The sequence below is a fragment of the Eumetopias jubatus genome, unplaced genomic scaffold (assembly GCF_037043125.1).
Source record: "Eumetopias jubatus isolate StellerSeaLion01/CBP00866 unplaced genomic scaffold, mEumJub1_p1.0 scaffold_8, whole genome shotgun sequence".
In the NCBI taxonomy this organism is placed as follows: Eukaryota; Metazoa; Chordata; class Mammalia; order Carnivora; family Otariidae; genus Eumetopias; species Eumetopias jubatus.
This window is the reverse complement of record NW_028274814.1, coordinates 22,355,794-22,374,420: the sequence shown is the minus strand read 5'-3', so window position 1 is coordinate 22,374,420 and position 18,627 is coordinate 22,355,794. Positions and strand designations below refer to the sequence as shown.

Sequence of the window (18,627 nt, the reverse complement as noted above, 5' to 3'; positions counted from 1 at the left end):
ACTAACACCCTACAGGAAATCAAATTACACAGCAAGTGGCTAAAAAGTTCCTCTGGCTGGGTAATTTCTCTTCTAGAGAAGACGTGTATGCATGTCTCCAGTACTCTAGAGAGTACGTAATCCAGTGACCAACCCATCCTAATGGAATAGGTGGGGGGAGAGGTTGGAGGGTGATATATAATAATGTATCCGCCATAGTGTGTGTCCAGCAAGTGTTTATGGTATAGTGTTATATGCAGGGCATCTTATTAGATATACGATGATGAACATGATTTTGTTTCTATATTTAATGAGCTTGCATATCCCAGAGAGGAGATACTGAAGTTAACAGGCCATTACAGGGTATTCTGTGCGACAACAGGGAGGGTATAAAATGTTCTGGGCAGAGGGTGGGAGGGACCTTAACTCACACCTGGGGCACCGGTCAATACTCAGGTGAGGAAGTGGGACGTGAACAGGACATCTGGCAGAGGGAGCCTGATGTAAGAAGGTCTGGGATGGGAGGGAACAGGGCATGTTCTGAAAACACCAATTGTGCAGAAGAGGTGGGGGCAGAGAGTGGTGGGCGGACCAGGAGCCGTGAGAAAACCAGCTAGAGGGTCCTATTTATGATGACAAGAGGACCATATACCCCACGGCCTGAGGGTGCTACACTCACTGGTGAAACAGTAAGGAGCCACGGAACATCATTTTCTTTTTTTTTTTTTTTAAGATTTTATGTATTTATTTGAGAGGAGACAGAGAGAGCATGAGTGGGGGAGGGGCAGAAGGAGAGGGAGAAGCAGACTCCCTGCTGGGCATAGAGATGGAGCCCCCTCCATCCCAGGATCCTGGGATCATGACCTGAGCCACAGTTAGACACTTAACCACCTGAGCCACCCAGGCGCCCCTGAACACCATTTTCAAATCAATTTCACTCTAACTGATGCAGAAATGAGGGGAGTCTGGAAAGAGGGTTCTAACTGCAAGTGTTGAAACTCAGTGTCTAAGAAGATACAGATGCACTTGGAAAACCATAAGGAAATACTAAATATGAGCTGTCTTTCTCAGTATCTGCATGACCCCCAATGACTTATAACTAAACGAAGAACGTGTGCTGACCAAATGTACAGTTGACAGGGAGGTTTAGATGGCAGCTTCAAAATTTAACAGCTGGGATCCTATTATTTATAGTTTGGGGTCCTATTCTTAGTTCACATGCTAGAAGCGTAACTTCCTGAATAACAGAATTAAGAAGCCTCCCACACTCCACCACGGTTAAACCATTTCTGGAAATCTGTGTTCATTCTGGGCACCATATTTTACACAGGAAATGAAAGAGGGTGGAGCAAGGCAAAGAAGAGTAATCAGATTGGGTGAAGATCTGGACACCACGTCTTCTCAGGACTGCCAGGAAAACCACATACCAGCTGAAACAGCAAAGGCTCTTGTGGTAGGGTAACCCTATATCATCTATTGTCCATGTCAAGACACGTGAGGGAGGGAGAAGGGAAGCAATTATTGATTTCACGGAGATAACAGATATAAATCCAACGGGGCATGCCTGGATGTGGGGACTGGCCAATTTAATAACTGTATGCTAATCTGATGATTACATTTAATAATTTAATGAAGAGGGAGAAGAACTTTGCTTCGGTGGGCAGAAATGGAATCAACGAGCAGAAGTTCCAGAAGACACATCCGAATTCAACAGAGGGAAGAACTTTCAAACAAGCATCGTTGTTCAAAACGGAATGTGTTGCCGCATCATCACTGCACGTGATCAGGAAGGGGCCAGAAGATCTTTAGCCAGGGACAGTGTAAGAAAGGACTGTTGAACTCCGGGGGACGCGGGGACAAACACACTGTAAGATATGTTATGGATATATGTGCACACCCACCGACAAGAATTCAAAAAAAATTCATCAATAACTTATGTATTTACTTATAATGCTTCTGTTACAATATTACATTTGATGAACCAAATGTTTGCAACATCCATATCCTGCTTCAGAAGAGTTTTTTAAAAAAATCGCATTACAGACTGGTAGGCATGAACACATCATTCTACTTTTTTCCCTACCAATTTCCTTTGTATAAATATGCAAGCAGCACCTGAGTGTCTCAGTCGGTTAAGCGTCTGCCTTCGGCTCAGGTCATGATCCCAGGGTCCTGGGATCGAGTCCTGCATCGGGCTCCCTGCTCAGCAGGCAGCCTGCTGCTCACTCTCCCTCTGCCTGCTGCTCTCTCTGTGTCAAAGAAATAAATAAAATCTTTAAAAAAATATGCAAGCAAATGTCCTCTTTTTAAAATATAATGCTGTGGAGTGGTTGGTTACATGCATCTGTTACTGGTTTGGTATTCATGTATTTGATAACCAAGAACCTCAATGACATTTTCTTGGTAACACGAATTTGCCGCTTTTGCCCCAATGTCTAATTCGATCTGTCATTTTAAATGAAATTTTTTTCAATTTTTGCTTACATTGTTATTAGTGGGATGAGATCACACTGTTACAACTATGGGTCTTATGAAGCAATAGGTTATCCCATTTTTACTGAAAATATTTTGTTGACATTAAAATGATATTTTATATGTGTGATCGAAACAGAATGACTCGACTGTGATAACAGGCACTCAATACGTATTTTTACATGAATTAATATATATATATATCCAAATAACATACATCCTTATATACCATTTCAAGGACAACTCCAAAATCTAGGTACTATACAATTTAATTTGCATTCAGTGAGATGTTTTTAATTTGCCTATTCCATAGGCACATACCCCCACACCCAGGCTTCAGAACACGTGCATTCATTGCAGCTAGAGGACCACGTGTGAAATGAGTAGCACTGCAGTCAATCTTCCATCACTGGTAGCTGGGGCATCTTGCCACATAGTTTGGGAATGGGTTCTCCTTCACGTAAACAATCCCCTTTGTGTATGACTACAGGCAAACTCTCCATTATCCCTGGGGATGTGGAGGGGGGGCAGAAAAGACCGTCAGCAAGCTAGTGCAATTCTGTTCTTAGGTGACTCTTGAAGCACAGGGGGAGGCGGCCGCCTAAGACAGTGGCACGGCCCACCTGCCTTCACAGAACCTACATGGGATACGAAGGTGCCACTTGTGCCTGTCAGGCCTGAGTCCAGGGGCCCTGTGCTCAGATGCCAAGTCCTCCAGGTGTGGAAGGAAGCACTCTAGTCCGACAGCTGACCCTTTTGAGATTCATGCTTAAATCAGACCAAACCCAGTGGCATCCCAGCAAAGTGCATCTGAAGGCCATGCATGGCTCCATCTGGAAAGCTACAGTCCCGCAGGGTGGCTCCCAGCTCCTGGACACGGTCCTAAGCCCTCGCCCTCCCTGGCCAAATGCCCCAATAAAGAGGTGTAGGGGGAGCTTAGGAAACGGAAGTGCTTGCACTGAGGGCAGTTTTTCCAGCTACCTTTGACATCTGCATGGGGTGCTCCATCTGGGCTGGAGGCCGCTGCCTGGATATTTACATACCCAGAGTTCTCTGGAAAAGGCTCTGCTGGAGAGGCCTAGCAGGGACCCCTGCCCCCACTTGCCCGAGGTGCGTCGGTAGCTCCTTGCCTCTGTTCACCTTGTCGGAGGTTTCCACGCTGGCTGGCCACCCGTGACCACCCCAGGCCCTTCTGGAGACCTCCTCCTGGGGCTCCTGCTGATGCACCACGCACAGGACGAGTTTCTAGAGCTGTTCCGCTTCTTCTTGAATTCCACTTAAAAATGGGGGTGGGCATGAGGCTGGGAAAGGAAGGGAAATGGAGGGGGGTAGGCAGAGGAGGAAGGGAGAGGATTCTGAAACCAAAGAGGGTCCTCCCCCTCCTTTTCACCCACAGTCCATAAGCCTCTCAGTGGAAAAGCTGTTGCAGGAAATAATGCAGTGCCTTGAAATGCAGTGGCCGTTTGGCAAATGGTAGATCTAAAAATATCTGGGGTGCTTATCATCAGTGAGCAGTTACAGAAGTAAAGACGTTCCGTTGTATCTGCGAGTCAAATCAAAAATTCTAATTGGACACAGAACAATTTCTCAAAGCTTTCGGCAGGAGGTAATTATTGTGTGGATGACATACAGAAATCAGGATGAAGCTGAGCCTGCTGTTTGGGCTGTCTCCATGGAAGGAGGAACGAGGGATGGGTTTTTGCCTGTATCAGCACTGATTAAAGGATGGCAGGGTTCCTGATCTTTCCTCTTTCCTGATTTCACCAGGAGCGCCAGTGTGAAAGGGTTTACACATGGCATTCCAAACCCTGTGGACACCAAACTTAAGCGTACTTCCAGCAGAGGCTTTAGGAGAGAGAACTGTGTAGGGGAAGTCAGGATGTTGCATCAGAAATAAAGGGGGCAAGGGTAGTGTCTACAGTTTAGATCCTTCCTACCGCCTGGCACAGAGCTTTAAATACACGAGAGTCTCAGGAAGTATCACTGATTGAAAGGATGGAGTTACGGTTCTTGATTGTGGTGATGGCTTCACGGCATACACATGTGTCAAAACTGATCAAATTCGATCCTTAAATATGTGCAGTTTATTGAATGTCAATGACCCATCAACAAATCTGATTCAAGTATGAAGGTTAGAGATATTCTTTTCACATAACAAAAAAGAGACAGACCCTCAGAGGATATGGAGAGCTCCACCTGCAGTGGGACATCTCAACAGAGTTCTTCACACTTCAAGGAATTATTTCATTTCTTTTTTTTTTCTTTTTTTAAAGATTTTATTTATTTGAGAGAGAGAGAGAGAGAAAGAGTGAGCACAAGCAGAGGAGAGGTGGAGAGAGGGAGAAGCAGACTCCCCACTGAGCAGGGAGCCCGACGCAGGACTCAATCCCAGGATCCAGAGACCATGACCTGAGCAGAAGGCAGACGCTTAACTCACTGAGCCACCCAGGCGCCCCACTTCATTTCTTTGTATCTTATATATTTATTTTTTTAAAGATTTATTTATTTGAGACAGAGAGAATGAGAGAGAGAGAGAGAGAGAGAGAGAGCACATGAGAGGGGGGAGGGTCAGAGGGAGAAGCAGACTCCCTGCCAAGCAGGGAGCCCGATGCAGGACTTGATCCAGGGACTCCAGGATCATGACCTGAGCCGAAGGCAGTCGCCCTCTTATATTCTTTTTATTTGACGTTTGGTGCTTGCGGTTTCCCCCCAGATGTTGTCATATACAGGACTGAGGCCTGGCATCGTTATGCATCATCTCTAGGTGGCTAAGCCCCACTTTGCACCTCCACCCTGAATTCCTCCTTTCCCAGGCTCGTATGTGATTCTGCCTAAACCTGCCTGCCCGACATCTGCATTTGGCTATCTGTTAGGATCTCAGGCTCAGCGTGTGCCTAACAGAGCTGTGGACCTGTCTTCTTCCCCAAACCAACTCCACCCACAGCTTTCCCCTCTTGGGTAATGGCCACTCCATCACCACGTTCTCTTTAGGCCCCAGTTGGGGGACTTCTCCCTTCATCTCATAGCCCACACCCACCACACCGGAAAACCTCCTTGATTCTAAAATATCCAGACCCTGAACACTTCATCATCACTTTCTCACTTGCCCAATTCTTGCAATGGCCACCCCCCTGGCACCTCCTGGCCTCACAGTCTAATCCCCACACAGCATCCAAGGGGGGCCACAATGCTCCCCAGATCCGTACTCTCCAACAGCCCCCCTCCCCCAGTCGATGCCTTCAAGGCCCCGCACGATTCCCACCACTACACCCCTCCGCTCCAGTCTGCTCTTCCACCCTCCTTACTGTTCTCTCTGAGTCACTCTTCCCTCCCAGCCAGAGCCTCTGATGAGCTCCTTCTTCTGCCCGGAATGTCTCCCCACACAACCCCATGGCTCACCTCTTCACATCCTTCAAAGCTCCACTCAAATATCGCCTTTCCACAGTATCCCTTCTGATTCTGTATTTAAGATGGCAACCTGGCTAGACTGTCTGATCTCTGCTTTAGTTTTCCTCAGCGCATGTGCCACCTTCTAGTGCACCATATAATTTACTACATTTGCTGCCTGCCTCTTCCTCTTGGACTGCAAGTTCCCTGAGGGCAAGACTTTTTTTTTTTATCAGTTTTGTTCATAGACACATTGCTGGGACATAATAGGCACACCATTAAGTGTGTGTTGAATGACTGACCGACTGACTGAATGACTGAATGAATTGGGGTGCTCAGGTACTTCCTGCCAGCTGGGGTTTGCAAGACCAGCCCTCATATAGAGGATGACAGTTGTCCTGTACCATCTTTACCCTCTGGCCCTCTGACATGGACACATCCAGAGAGAGAAATCCCAGCTGAAAAGCAGAGAGAGAAGAGCTGACAGATGGGGTAAGGACACCAGGCTTACGCAGGGGAAAACTCATTCTAGCTAACTGCAAACAAGCAAAGAAATGGGAAACCACAAGATGTGACAAATAATTACTCAGTTATATTTCTGAGCACCCACCAAATGCCAGACATAATATTAGGTGCCGCAGAATCAAAGATTAATAAAGACACGGTCCTTTCTTAGAGCCGGAAATCTTACAGAAACAGGTCATGCCAATTCAGGAGATCAAACCCGGGGCTGGGCGCTGTGAGGACGCTTCGGGGCGAATAAAGGAGGAAGAGCCGCTCTGCTTGGAGGACGGTGAGAAGGTAGCATCGGAGGTTTGAATTCAACAATGAGCAGGGGTGTCGCTGGCACAGGAGGGATGGGAGGGGCCACTCAATCCCCAGGATGAGCGTTTGCAAGAGGATGACATCCAGGAAAGGCCAAATGTGCTTGGGGAAAGGCAAGGGGGGTGTGGCTGTGTACAAGAGACTACACGTTTGTGCTGGTTCCCCAAGCACTGCCCACCCCCCCTCCCCCCGCCAAGAAAGTCTTGTGTTAAGTCCTAACCTGCAAGTGGTGGTTTCTTGAGGTGGGGCCTCTAGGAGGCGATGAGGTCATGGCGTGGAGCCCTTGGGATGGGATTCGTACCCTTATGAGAGAGAGTCCGGAGAGCTTCCTCCTCCCTTCTGCCTCGTGAGGACAAGTGTGAAGACAGCCATCTATGAACCAGGACGCAGGCCCTCACCGGATACTTCCTAGCCTCCAGAACTATGAGAAGTAAATGTCTGTCGTTTATTAAGTCCCCCAGCCTACGCTGTTTTGTAGCAATCCAAACAGACTGACACAGTGCGTCAGAGTTAGTGTAAGAAAAGAAGTTTAAGAAATGAGGAGCTGCCAGGTCATGGTGGGTCCCTCTAGTCCATATTAAGTCCTGTGGGTTATAGGAAATGAAGGCGGGAGGGGAGCAACGAGGCTGCGGAGGGGATGTGCGTGCACTGCACGTACGTGTGTGTGTGTGTGTGTGTGTGTGTGTGTGTGTGTGTGTCAGGAAGGCAGTAAGGGGGTAAGCTGTGATGATCTTATGATCACCCAGGAAAGAACGGGGAGGTGCTGAACTATGAATGGGCACCTCACCCCAAAGGAATTTGGGAAGGAAACATAGAAGCAAGGTGTTAGAGAAATTCATTGTAAAGGCTTGAAGAGCTTAATCCCAGTCATGCAACCAAGAGGAAGAGTGACTCGCTGACCACAGGACAATGGTTGTTGAGCCTGGGAGGAGGAGGGACAGAGGTCCCCAGACCACCACCGGTCAGAGTAGTCAGAGGTAGGAAGCAGCACCACCTTCGCTCATGCGGGAATACTGTCGGGGGTGCTCCTTTGAGGGGTCCCATTGTGAGAAAATTGATAAATAGCCAAATGGAGAACGGGCCAGTTCAAAGCCCATCTGACAGGCAGCCTCCCTCCCTCGGTGAGGGTCTGAAGAGAAGGGCAAGAGCGAAGGCTATGCACGGTTCTCACGCTCGCCTCCTTGTCACTGTCATGGGGGAAGCTGCAGGAACCCGAGCGTCCTCGCCCCCACCTGTCCTCCATGCTAATAAGCACGTGCGTTCACAGACTGACTTTTTTCCATTTCCAATGGAAAACCGAAAACAAGATAAAACTCAGAGTTTATGGGATTTTTCCATTGGGTTTTGTCAGTTCCCTAAAAGTGTGGTCAGGCCTGTTGGCAAGAGGAAAAAAAGAAGAATCTAGCTGTATAAGAAACAAACAAACAAACAAAAACCCCTGTGGTTTTGGATATTCTTTGAGTGTCTGGGTATCTTTCCAAGTTGGAAGTTCTAGATCTCTGTATCCAAAGAGTGTAAAATCTCTATTGGCTAAGTCTCAACCTTAGCAACAGGGCGGCAGACAAACCACATTGTGCAGGGACAAAGAAACCATAGTTTCCACAAGAAAGAAGGAACCACAAACAAATGTCAGTTTATATCTTCTCCAGAAAATGACTGGCTTACTCCACCCTGTCCAGGCAAACTATTGCTATAAGCTGTCCCTGGGGGTTCACCTAAAATAGATCCTTGTCCTGCATATGGCTATTCTGTGCCTGCTTAATCTGTCTCCAGAAGATGGACCATCTCTCATTCTGATTTATTTTATCTAACGCCAAGAAGGTTATTAAGTGCTTAAATAATTTCTGATGAATATTCTGCAAATCGGTATGTTGACTGCTCATGCTACAGAGAAACTCAGTATTTCCAGAGTTGTCAGGTGGTGGGTGCAATGAGAAAAAACTCCCACAAGCATCTAGGACACTCAGCTTCTAGGCTTGTTTCTGCTACTAACTCTCTGCAGTAATTACTTGAGTGAAACATAAATAAGTGAATAGAAGCTGAAAATCTTCCTAATAATGGCAACGAATGGGAAGTAATCAAAGAACGTTACCCAGCGACTGGATTTTTGCCTCTGTTGTGAAGAAGGAGATGGCATTACCATGGATTGGCATAACCTTCGTAACTCTTGTTTTGATTCTAGCATTCTTCTCCAAGAGAAAAGCCCTTCCTTACCATTTTTCAAAACTGAAGAATTCAAATTCTCTCTCTGCTTTTCAGTGCAAAAGCAAAATCATCTCTTCTTCTCTTCCTCCCCCTCCCCCAACCAACCCTCCCGATATTACCGTTCCAGGACGCACTGGAGTCTCAGGGATGCGGACGCACGCGGAAGGATGCTGACAAGTCTTTTCCATCCGAATAGAAGAGGACTGCTGGGGGGGGGGCCTTTACCTGCCGAAGTCTTTCTGGGAGACCACATGACACAGAGTATCAGAGCGAACAGTTGTTTCCCTTATGCTACTTTCTCTTTATAAAATGCGTCTCAGGATTGGAGGTGAGGGGGTACCATTTCCTTGGGTTGTGTCTCCACGGCCAGTGGCCTTCTCTCACACCCCACTGCATGTCCCTGCAGTTAGCCGAGCTGAGCCTTCCGGGGACATAAGCAAGTCACACTGGAAGGTGGGGGGGGGGGGCGACGCAAAGACAACATCACTTGTTCTAAGAGTCTCTCATATTTTCGTGCTAGGTGTTTCACAGACAGTGTCTCACTGGCTCTTCTGAATGTCGTTTTTCTTGTCAATGAAAAAAACTGAAGCTCTGAGAGATTCAGTGATGCAGTCATTCGCCCGAGGCCTCGGAGCTAGCAGGAGGCAGAACTGGGACTCCAAGCCACATGAGATGATGCTACGATTCCACTCTGTGTCCACCACACTTGCATGCCCCGTCTAAGTCCTTGTCAGGCGATGGGGACTCCAGTCTCGGTGCTCTAACTGAGGCCTCGGCAAGGTCCCTGAGCGTCTGTAAGCCTCTCTTCATCTGTTAAAATGACCCATATGCCCCTTCTCATTCCTAGAACTCCATCCATCTGCAATCTTTGACTTGACCGGTAATCCCCAAATCCCGTCTGTGCATGGTTCACAGCCTGCACGGAACATTCAGTGTGATGTCAGCCCCCACTACCCGACTGGGTTCGAGGCCTCTGCCCTCCAGCCAAGACCTGCAGGCTACATCTGTGCTACTAGTCAATCTGCAGTTACTCTGTTACAAAACACTCGACCATCCCAATAAAAGGGGATTGAGAAGGCAGAACACTGCTCTCCATTGTGTCCGGCTCCAATCTGGTTCTTGTCCTCATCCTTCCTCTCTTCTGCTCTCTCTGGCTCTCTCTCTCTGAGACAGAGGAATGAGTATCTGATATTTATTGGGGCCAGTGGGAGCAGAGGAATGGGTAAGCCAGCACTGTATTCCCCAGCTCAGCGTGTAAGTACACTGCCCAGCTCCAGATGGCTCCACACTCTTCGGTTTCCTAGTTTGGGTTTATCACATCTATACACTTGTTCACAGGCGTGTGGTGAGAGCATAATTGTGCATTTTATGGTTATGAATGGCACAGCCTGGCAACTCTCCGATCATCATTTCCATTCGCTGTCATGCATTATCAATCTAATCCCCATTACACACCTTTTTTTTTTTTTCATGCATTCTTCATACAGCAAGGACAAAGAAAGGCAAAGCCCTGCAAAGAAGACTGAATCATGAGAAGAACAGGCTGGTCTTGATGGAAACTGTGGAGCTATCGCCTTAAGTTTGGGAGGGATAGCTTTTGGCTAATTTGAGGTGAAAATTATTATTAGAAGGTTTAGAGTTTTTCAGCCATACCGAGACTGCTGGCCCTGAGGTCGGCAACGCCGCACCACAGTATAGATTAACACAAGGTAGACACAGGATGACTTCACAGGGTACATTTCACTTTGGGCCATGGGGTGTTCTAAAGATGCTTAGCTACATCCATGCGGGAGCATGGTATGATAAAGTCACTCAGTGACTGACTTATTCCAGTAGGATACTGTGTGCCCATCACGATCAGGGAGTTCAATGCAGTGAACACAAAGTATGTAGTAACCATGGGCTGGCAAGGAATTGCTAGTAAGAGGGAGACCAGAAGACCCAAGTGGATGTAGTCAGAGTTTAGGGGGCGGGAGTGTGTATGTGCAGATACTCTCGACCACTGACAACTCGTTTCTTCTTGTATTGCATCATGGAATGGCCAGGGTTCCAAGTTTAAAACAAAAAACCAGAAGCCACCACAGATGACGGAGATCTAGCCTAACAAGCTAGATCGCAGATTCTCCACGTCTGCATGAGAGTCAGCTATGCCTGTGTGTACTCACTCAGGTCCAACCGAGGCTACCAGCCTTGATTCTTATTTGGCAGTAATAAGGCCCCCGAGCTGAATCAGATCCCTTACATCCTTCCTATTCCTTCCAATAATCATAGTCTTTATTCTTGGCAGTAATTTCCATCTTCAAAGGGAAAAGCACTTCTCTTTGGGGGAAAATGCCTAACTTCCACTGATACAGTTAAGAACTGAACACACAGACACACACTCACACACACACTCACTAGCACCCCAAATAAGCACGAATGTGATTCACTACATAGGAGCAACACCTCTGATCATCTTCTGTGAGAGGAAGAGAGGCATAATGATCGATACTTTTAGGATGACGCTTCTAGGGGTGGAACTGACTGCCATAAATGTAAGGGTGTGTCTAAATTATTCCTTATAAGACATGCTGACCCCTTGGGACACAGGAAAGGGTGGGAGCTGATGGATTTGGGGAACCAGAGGAAACTGCTGTGGAGAGAATTTCTGATAAGCTGGATTTATGCTGATTCAGAAAACTTCTTGCAGGACGCGGTAGTGAAACCAGCAGGCCTGTGTGTGCAGTGGGGACCCTGAAGCCCAGAGCTCCAAGAGCTACTGTTTCAGCTTTTCAGATGAGACATCTTGGGGAAAACAACAAAGGGAAATACTACAGACGTACTAGAGTCTGATTCGGGCTCAAATGAACACAACGTAAAATACTCAAATCCCACCATTCCTCAACAGTGGCCACTTTGCCCCAGATTCTTTATGGTCCTGCTTTTGCTTACTGTAGGACAAGTTCAAGTATCTGTGTATCCTATGCAACTGATGGAATGGTCCCTGTTACTCCTTTTCTCACTTCAACTCCAATATTGCCTTTTGTTGCTTTCATCACATTTCAGAGAGAGATGGACAGCAAAGAAATCAGAAGTGGGAAGGTGGAGTACACATACCCCATGTCCTGGGGGGGGGGGTCATGAGGGGATGTGAGCCTGAGGCACCTTTGCTCAAGGGGACTACACTTTTGGGGAATTTAGATCAGAAGAACCACTGGAAGATCTTTATCCCAAGGCTTATGCTTCTGTGAGGTCTCAGAAATCATCTCTAATGGAGGTGCTGGGATTTTCAACTATGAGTAAATCTAAACGGAGAACTGCCACACATTTTATTGACACATCAGGTGGCACTAGAAAATAAAATACATGAAAGGAAGTCATCACTGGATCTGGACTTATCCATTCTGCTACTGTGTGGAGAGTGGATGAAATAACTTAAAGAGCTCTTAACCGTGATCATGGCTACTTCTCATTTTGACATATTAAACTAGAAATTCTCCAGAAGCTGCCCTGTTCCTTCTTTTTTAAAAAAGAAGAATTTACATATGCAAAATTATCTAAGAACAAAGCTTTAGATTTGGAATCACTTCTTCTTTGAGTATCAGGCTAAACACAACCCTTCTAACAGAGAAATGTATGGCACGGGAGTAGAAATGTAAGTATCTTACACACGCACGCACACACGCACCAATAATGTGAACACAAGTGGTACACATATGCAGTAAAGTCGGTAGTGATCTCCTGCAGTGGGGGTCTCACTCCCCCCCACACTTACTGAAGCACCCAGGTACCCAGCAGATCCCCTCATACGAGATTTCCCGCATCTTCATCTCTTCACTGCCTTTCCCATCACAAACCCATCACACTTTTCCCTCGACTCATCAAAGTTGATTCTAGAGCCGCTTCCTGCACAAATGCTGGCATAACCACTAGTCTACAGAGCCTTCTCCCAAGTTCCAGAACCCAAGCAAGGACTCATTGTTCTTGGCTTGTTCTCTGACCTCAGCCTGTGACTTTGCCTTTCCAATAAAACGGAGCACTGTACACATCTGGGGTGCACTTCTCATGGATCATGAAATCGGTGACTCACCGAACCTCAAGGGGTCTCAGTTTCCCCAATGACAAGATAATGCTAATGGCACTAGCTACCTGCCAGGCTATCCGGGGACTTGGCAACAGCTTCTACAAATCACCAAGAGGCCCTATGCCATAAATAACAAGTCTTATTAATAAAATTAGTTCAAGACAAGTGCCAAAGAGAATATAGCTCTGGCAGTGGCAGATCACACTTGGTCAGAACAAAAGAGGGTGGAGGGATTCTCTGATCCTCATTTCTCTTTTAACAGTGCCTCCCTTTAATACAAGAAGACTTTAATCTTTTTTTTTTCTTTTTAAAAGGTTACTTCTACCCATGCAACTTTGCACATCAGGCAAAACTTCATTCCAAGTTATCAGGAGGCAACATTCTATTCACTGGCAGGACAATATAGTATTGATTTCAAAGCACGTTCAAATATTGCTTCCAATTACATTAACCGCGGCTACTTAACCACTCAGGACCAAATGGATTCCAATCTATTTGCTGCATGACCCTCACTCCTGTTGTGCCTTAAAGAAATCCAGATTTCATTTCCAGCAGCATGATTCCCTCAGCCAACAGAGGTGGCTCAGCCTCTGATACTCTGGGTTGCAGGAGCTAAGGGACACTTTGAAAATCGAAATCAGGTTTCTGCTGATCTGAGGGTTTGTCCTTCTCGCCTTGTCCAAGTCAGACTCCAAAGAAATGGGGTCAAATGCTCTGAATGAACATGAAACAACGAAAAGACCAGAAACAAAACAGTGAAATGTGTCCTCCCTCGTCTCCTTAACCCCCACACTTTTGTCGCATATTTTCAAGATGGCACACATAGCTAAGTTCCAGGAAGTGTACGGTAGAGATTTTTGCATCCAGTTCCTGAGGTATTTCCCCAGGGCTGGCAGTGGCTTCCCTGGATGAAGTCAGAAGTTGGCTCCTGGCTCTCTGGCTGGTGCTTTCCCACACCTGGCAGTCACGCTTTTGGAAAAGGAGGAGACTTAGGGGATGCTGAGCCGGAAGGGGTGTCTAAGCAGCTGCTCAAAACCCAATCAGGTAAACGCAGATCAAGTCACCCTGACCAGGTGTCTAAAAATACACTGGTTAGCTACTCCCATACTGAAGAGGCCGTCAGCACTGGAGAGCTCAGATCTAGAAATGTGCCTGCCTTAGATGTTCTGAGAATCCCTTTCATGCGAGGCGGTGCGGATTCAAACTGCAAGACGCACGCCAGAAGAGAGGAGCGGCGGCAGCCTCTATCGGGATGTTCCATTCATAGGGGAGAGAGAGAGCCTCATCCATTCGTGGTGGGGTCAGGGAGTCCTTCGCTGGCATTGGATGGCCCGGCTCAGCAAGCGGAGCTGCCGGCAGCCAGGCATGGCTGCATCATTCAGAATGAGCATGTCTATTAGGAAACCACCGCCAGCGCTATTATTAGAACGGCCACCCCTCGGAAATTTTGCAGAATTTGCTTGAATCTACTGAGCGGTTTACTCTGCTCACAAGGTATTGGAGAAGGGCACCGGGCTCCTGATTACACAGGGGCGGCCCACATGGCTTTCAAAGTGCAGGACTGGTTAATCTTCTCTAAAGGCCACAGGCACAAACGTGTGGGCATCTGTCTGCAACACAGAAGCAACGCGTTTGGTCATTTTTAAACGACCACGTACTAAAGGTTTCCTGCTGTTCTCCTCCTCCCCCTTTCTCTATGCATCAAACTTGCTGCAGCCATTTGGAGTGTACAAGAGCAGTGTATTTTAGCAGGATCATCTGCCTGCTTCCTGCCACCCTCGGGCACCCAAACGACAGGACTCCCCGTCACTTCCATAAAAATGGTTTTTCTCAAACAACAACAACAACAACAACAACAACAACAAATCCCACCCAGGGCTGCTTTCTGTGATGTCCTTTCCTTTCTCCCTGGGTAAATTCAGACAGTGTGAGGTTGAAATGCCAGAGAAAGTGTAGGGGGGGAGGGGGTGGGGAGCAGAGGGAGTGTAGTAGGTGCCGCACGTGGGGTTTGCATTGAAAAAATGTCACATCCACGACATTAAATACTCTACGCTTCCAGTAAAGAAGTGTCATGTCCCTTTTACCGGCCCAGCATTTAAAAATGGACACACAAGTGCGGCACAATCAACCGCCTCCTCGCAGTCGCGGCTGCGAAACAAAGACACATTACCTTTTATTTGTTGCGCTTCGCTAGGAGCCGAGGAACTTCAGGTTTGCAGCGGCGGATCCACCGAAACGGGCGTCCCATTCGCCCCGGGGTGCGCAGGCCCGTGGCCTAGCAGGCGGCATCCGCGCCCGGCGCCTCCGCCTCCTCCGCGGCGCCCGCAGCCGCCCCGCCGGGTTCCGGCGCGCCCCCGCCGCCGCCGCCGCCGCCGCCGCCCCGGCCCCGCCGCCCCGCCGCCCCGCCGCCGCACGCCGCGGGTCCGCCGTCAGCCCATCGCCCGCTCGCGCCTCTCACGCCGAGCCTGGCCGCGAGCCAGAGCGCACCGCCGCCGGCCCGTCCCCCGCCCCCCGCCCGCGCCCGGCCCGCCGCATGCTGCGGGGCGCCCTGCCCGCCTCCCCGCCCCGCCCCCCGGCGCCCCCCCACCCCCCGCCGCACCCCTCGCACCCCCTGCGCGCTGCCCCCGGCGCGGCTGGAGAGGGCAGGCGGGCCGCGGGAGGCCGGGCGGCTGCGGGGTGGTGCGGAAGGCGGGCTCCGGCGGGTCCCGCGCGACCCGGCGCGCCGCCCGCGCCCGGACAACAATGAGCGCCCGCGCCCCGCGGCCGCAGCGCCGCGGCCCGTTCCACGCCGCGGGAGCCGGGGGCGGCCCGAGCTGGCCAAGCCGCGCGTTCCCTCGCCGCTGCACGCGCAGCCAGGACGAAGTTAGGTCGCGATGCGCCTGCTAACCCGGAGAGGCTGTGCGGAGTCAGGCGTGCGAGAGGACCCGCAGGGATTCTGAAACGGAGGATCGCACCCCACCCCCCAAACCCCACCAAATCCACCGCGGGAGGCCCTCTCCTACCCTGTGGGCCGCCCAGAGAGGCCACCTGGGCTGAACTGGCCTGAAGATGCAGCTCTTAGCCCTCGACGTCGTCCAATTGTTTTGAGTCTTTATCTCCCTCAACTCTTTGGAAATGGAAGTTCCTGCGAGATAACCTAGTCTTGGGGCTATTGTCAAGGATTCGCAACAACTACGGGGAAAGGAGACTTCCATTTCAAGAGACCCGGGGGAGGGAAACAGGCTGACACTTTCTCTTTCCAAAAAAGAGAAACAAACTCAGAGAATATCCCTACCAAGAACAATAACTCAATTCACATTATGTGTCTAAATGTTTATTGCTTCAGCAGCTCAATTTGCCCTAGACAGACTTTTTTTTTTTTTTTTTCCACGAATTGTCAAAACATGGCTTGCTAAAATAAAGAGAGAAGCAGACAGGAGCACCCGCTTATTGTGGGTGGGAAAGCCGGCTTGTCTCAGAGGTAAAATCTTTCTTTAAAACTCACTCATCGCTTGAAATCCCAGCATCTCTCCATCGATCCATCTATCCATCCATCCTTCAAGGGAGAGATGGCTTCCCCTTTCACCATAGTTGAAGGATCTGTTAAATGTAGCGCAATTATTTCCCTGACACTGGCAGGAGTGAAGACTTAAAAAATTCATAATAAAAAAGAAACATTGTATATTCTTTCTTCCCAATGGTTGAAGATTAACTCCAGACACATTTCGTGTATTCTTCTCTAAAGATCTCCGGTGAAAATTTCTGGCAGTTCAGGAGGTCTTGTCACAGTCAACAGAAGGGAATCTGTATACATTATAGCCTTGGAGAAAAAGGTGAACGAATCCCCATCTGTGATAAGGATGATATATCTTATTTCAACCTGTTGTCATCACAGACTCGTGACTGAGGGACTTGACTTGATTATCTGAATCTGGGTCATGGGAAGCCGTGTTTAAATGGGAGGTTTCTGTACCTTGGGAGTCGCTGAAGGCCGTTTTCACGCAAAGCCCCGTTCTTTCATGATATAGTTGGGGGAGCACTCAGAGGGAGCGCTATTTCTTTGGAAGAGCATTTCCAGTGCTGATCTGTTTTGACTGCACCAGCTAGTAAAGGGGTGATAGTGTTCAGACCTTTCTCTTGGGGTATTTAGTTCCCATCCTTCGAAGAGTCATTGGATTGCTTCTACATCTACCTGCTGCTTTTCCACCTGGGCCGATGGAATTGTTAATTTGTCCCGAACTGAACTTGTCCCATCCGCAAATTCTCTTTCCCGATTCCCCATCTTCCTGCACAGCTTCCCTCCTCCCCCCCACCAAATGCCAGAAACAGGGATAGAAGGGTCTTTTATCTCCTTCCTTTCTCTCATCCCTTACACTCAGGTTATCATCAAGCCTGTCCTCATAAATGGCTCTGGAAAGTTCCTTGAGAGCAGCCCCTTGTCTGACTTGGTCCAACAGTGCCCTGGTAATGTTAGTCTTTGCCCCGGGCCTCGTGAGTCCCTCTCACCTTTCCCTGGGAGGTCTCCGGCAGCCTCCTTACTGGACTGCAGTCTTGTCCCTCCAATACATTGCCCACACCAGCTCCACTCATTCTCCTAGAACTCAGATCGGGTCACAGGACTCCTTTGCTTCCACCTGCTCAGGGCTTCTCTGGCTCTTAGGACTAAAGGCCACACTTCTTCAGATGGCCGGAATGTCCTGAGCACCAGGCGCTCCTGCTCCATCCAGCCTTATCTCTTGCCATCCGACCCCACCATGGTCCATGTCACCCTCTACCCTCAGCTACATAACCCCCTTCCAAGTCCCCTCTGTTCCACTTCTCACCCATCCCCTTGTCACCTAGCAGCCAGTGACTTCAGAAACAACTCACATCGTGTCATAATCTCTGTGACTAAGCATGTCAGCGGCTTCCCATTGCTCTCGAAAGCATCTTCTCCGTGCCCATCCCATGTTCCTCTCCCTGTCCCCCCGCTATGCTTTGCCCCATGGGCCACATTTCTGCCCTTGGGAGACTCTTTCCTCGGTTGGCTTTTTGTTTGCATTTCTTTTTCCTCCTGCCGGGAATACTCATCCACCCTCCTGGCTCCTTGTCATCCTTCAGGATTCAGCTCAACACTGCTGCCTCCTCCATAACCTTTCCTGATCAACACAATGAGAGTAACCCCCCAACCTTGCCCCACAGGTAGTCTTTGTGTCATTATCCTGTTTATTTCCTTGTTAACAGTTAACCACAATCTCTATTCATAGCCATGTGCTATGACTGCCTGGGCTTGAATCTTGCCTTGGCCACCGGCGAGCTGTGTAGCCTTAGACAAGTTTCTTAACCTCTCTGTGTCTCAGGTTTCTCATCTAGGAAGTGAGGATAATAAGGTTGTTATGAAGATGAAATGAATCAATGTATGTAAAACATTTAGGACAGGGCCTCACTGTATAAGCATAAGCCCCGTGAGGCTGTCCTCATGGCCTGGGCTAGTCCTGACACAGGATCTCTGTACCCCCTATACCTTATATGTTTGGGGCCCAGACTAAGAATGGATAAAAATTTAGGGAAGAAAAATTTCATCTGAAGAATTTAAGTACCAAGAGACATAGGCCATGGTAAAACTTGATGAATGAGATAAAATTCAAACTTAAATTATCTGGAAGTTAATGGACATATGAAGGAAATATATCCTCTGTTTCACCAGTGGCGATCCTGGGAGTTGATGGATGGCAAGC

The 18,627-nt window shown here is 48.6% G+C and overlaps 1 protein-coding gene across 3 annotated transcripts in view; it reads right to left on the bottom strand.

Annotated features, from left to right (window-relative positions):
- FRMD4A (FERM domain containing 4A) overlaps window positions 1–16,124 on the bottom strand; it is a 210,993-nt gene extending 194,869 nt beyond the window's left edge. The window contains exon 1 of one of the 3 annotated variants that reach the window (XM_028114121.2): window positions 15,934–16,124. The gene's annotated coding sequence lies outside the window, so the exon portion shown is untranslated. Of the gene's footprint in view, window positions 1–15,101; window positions 15,277–15,933 lie in introns of those variants that run through there. The other 2 variants (XM_028114123.2, XM_088025802.1) reach the window with 2 other exon arrangements.
- Window positions 16,125–18,627: the final 2,503 nt, after the last annotated feature.